The sequence below is a fragment of the Monodelphis domestica genome, chromosome 1 (assembly GCF_027887165.1).
Source record: "Monodelphis domestica isolate mMonDom1 chromosome 1, mMonDom1.pri, whole genome shotgun sequence".
In the NCBI taxonomy this organism is placed as follows: domain Eukaryota; kingdom Metazoa; phylum Chordata; class Mammalia; order Didelphimorphia; family Didelphidae; genus Monodelphis; species Monodelphis domestica.
In genome coordinates, this window is record NC_077227.1 from 255,144,535 (window position 1) to 255,147,925 (window position 3,391).

General features: G+C 42.7%; 1 pseudogene; it reads right to left on the minus strand.

Moving 5' to 3' along the window:
- Nucleotides 1-720: 720 nt before the first annotated feature.
- On the minus strand, nt 721-3,183 carry LOC100011071 (tax1-binding protein 1-like; annotated as a pseudogene).
- Between the last annotated feature and the right edge of the window lie 208 nt (nt 3,184-3,391).

Here is a 3,391-nt window from a genome sequence, read left to right on the forward strand (position 1 = left end):
GAGTACATGGCAAGAACACCAGAGCCGTGCGGACATCATGGGATTCTGCCAAGACCATGAGCTATAAATACATCTGTGAGGTGATCTAAAAATAATCATTCAGAATTACAATAATTTATTTCTCTTTATTCATAAAAATACTGGATTAAAGCAAAATGTGCTTTCTCAACACAACATCTCACATGTAAAAGAGGTATTTGCTATGCTGGAAGCATGTAATCTCATCATACGTGCACCTAAACCCCAAAAGGATTAAAAAACTATGTTCATAGGCTAAATTCTATCATTTTCTGAAAGTGACCCAAAGAATTACTACACAAGATTGCTATCAGAAATACTTTTTATTCTATAATATTTAATCATGCTCAATCACCTATTCAACAGAAACGTGTTCATCAGTCTGCTAAATCCCTACCACCGTAGACTTTTCCAGTGGCCACATTAAAGCAATCCCAGAACCCTTTATTGATACCATGTTCGCAATTGGGGGAATAAATAATGCTGCACACACACAGGACTGTCTTGTCTTAGAGTAACAGGTTAAATCGCTATCTGCTATCAGCCCAATATTGATCCTGAGGCTAATTCTACTGCATGGGTAGGTGGTGGGTAATAGAAGTAGTCAGAAATGCAGCAGATGCTGTATCCGACATGGATTCGCTAATGGAGGGGACCTTTCTTTAATGGTAAACTGGAATAATGCATAAAAGAAGTGACATTCTAGTCAAAATTTAAAACATTCTGATCAAAATGGGTCTGAGCGTGCCTTTCAAAGCCCTGCTGGTCATAGTCTGGAGGGAACTGCTCGCTGCACATGGGGCACACCTTCCAGTGACTCTCCACGTGTTCTTTGAACTTGCTCTGGTTGTAGTTGGGAGGGAACATTAACTCACAGAGGGGGCACTTCTTGTGAACATCAAAGCTGGAATCGAAGCAAAAGCCTGTCCGGTGAGCATGTAGAAGCTGGCTTGGAGGATCTGGAGTGGTAAGGACGTTCTCATCATCATCATTGCTATCTTCAGGGTCTTCTAAACCATCAGGCCAACTAAGGTTTCTGGCAGGCTGACTACAGACTACGTTGTCTTCCAATTCCCACAAGAATGTTCTTACAGGTGGCCTCTGGATTTCATCTGGGTAAAATGCACCATCTGCTCCATCTCTTGTGTCCTGGGTTGCATAGGGATTTCCAAACTGTAGGACTGGCTTCCTATTTGGCACTGAAGGAGCAGGCACATTCTGCTCTTTGAGGGTATTGCTCACAGGGGATTTCCAGGAATTCTGACCTTCCATGACTCTTTCTGCTGGATTTTCAAGCCTCTTTTTAAGCACCTTCTCCTCATTCTCCTTCTCTATGGTCGGAGTTTCCAACTGGAAGGTCATATCACATATCACATATCACATTCTTGACCTCACTGCACCAACTCAACTTTATATTGGACCTCCCACTCTGCAAGGTGCAGCTTCAGGTCCTCACTGATTTTCACCTGCTTCTTCCATTTCAACTCCATTTTGGCCAACTCGTCAGCATAGGTGCTACATTTGGCCCTCTCATCCAAGAGTAGTTGTTTCTATTTCTTATACTTTTCTGTTTTCTCAGCAATCTCTTTGGTCATTTCACAGACTTGGCCCTTTGTTACCATCTCAGAAACCATCTCAGACGTGGCAAGTCCAACTGCACCAGCTGACAGTTTAATGGTAATGGGAGGGTCAGCTATCTCTGTGTTGCTTGGGGCATCCATCACTTTCTGCTGCTTTCCAGTTTTGGCCTGGTCAGAGAGTCAGGTAACTTGCTTCTGGAGCCTCTGGCACTCCTTGAATTTCTCTTTTAATGGTCTGCAGCCATCTGCAGATGAAGCTTCAGATCCTCCACCTCTCTGCGCAGGTCCTGCTCAACAGGATCGGTTTTCTCCTGTTGCTTTTTCACAACAGTCACACTCAGTTCAGCCACAGTCTCTGCCAGCTGTTTCTTGACTTGCTCATTTTCCAGCCCGGTGCTATGGAGATCGGCCATCGTCTGATCTCTCATGTTGACTGCATCACTCAGCTCTTTGGCCAGAAACACAACTTCTTGCCAGGTAGCCTGAACCTGTTCCTCTGCTTTGCAAAGCTGTTCTTTTAAATTCGCAGCATCATCCTTGTCTGAGGTTGTAAGCAAGAAGGCTCTCTGAAGGTTTTCCTTTTCTGCTACACAGAGCTGAAGTCTACCAACCTCCTCTTTGTAATGGGCAATCATAGTTTCTTTGTTCCCATCTAAATTCTTTAAAGTCTGGATTTCTGTGACTATCTTGGTATTCTCTATTTCTGTGTTCTTCAGGTGCACCTTATAAAGTTCTTTCTCATCTTTTTCAGTCTTCAACTGACATTCTAGTTGCTCTTTTTCAAGTGTTACCTTCTTGAGTTTGTCTTTCAAACTGTCTAAATCTGTCTCCTTTGTGATTGCTCTCTGTGTTACAGTCATAAGATTCTCCTCTAGCTGGAGAACTTTTGAAGTTGCTTCACTGTGTTTCTTCTTAAGCTCCTCACTTTCCACTGTAGATTTTGTGATGCTTCAACAAGACCCTTGCACTCCACCTGTAGCTGGTCACATCTCTCTTTTTCATGGTTAAGTTCCTTTTTCCAGTCTTCCAACCTGTTCTTTAAGCTGAGAAGTCTCCTTTTCCAAACAGTAGTTACCTTTAACAGCTCTTCTTTTTCTTTCATTGTTTTCTCAATTTTGAACTCAAGCAGGCCAGCTTTTGTAGTCACCACCAACATGTCAGAATTTCCTTCATCTTCCATAGTCAGTAGTTCCTCAACTGGAGAAGATGCTGAAAATTGGAATGGGGTACTTGCTCCACGAATCTCACCTTTATGGGTAACATAGCAGAACTGATAAAATTCTCCATCATCATTTGGAAGGTAATACCCTTGAAATGACAATAAATAATTGACTGTTGCTCCTTCCACATAATGTTCAGGCATTGGAGACCATAAAAATGTATAATAATCTCGAGCTGTACTCCAACCAACCTTAAAGATGCTGACCCAATCTTTCGGGTATGGATGGATATACTGGGTTAAGGTGTAATGATATTCCAGGTGGGCATTTGGAAGGTAACTCTTGGCCACATTTTGAAAGATGACATGTGCAAAGTTGGAAATCTGAAGAGTGCTGGACAATGGGACGTCTTGAAAGGATGTCATTGTCATATCTCTCCACACTTTCTGGTTCTGGTCATACAAATACTTGCTATTTCCCCAAAACTAGCCCCAAACTCCAGTTGACAGCAGGGGTGGAAAGGATTCAACCCCTTTTTGAACCAGTCCTGCACTATCCTCAACTCTTAAATCACTTTCTCCCATCCTGCCAATGTTCACCCCTTTCCCAGCCTTGGATTACTCCCAACATCTA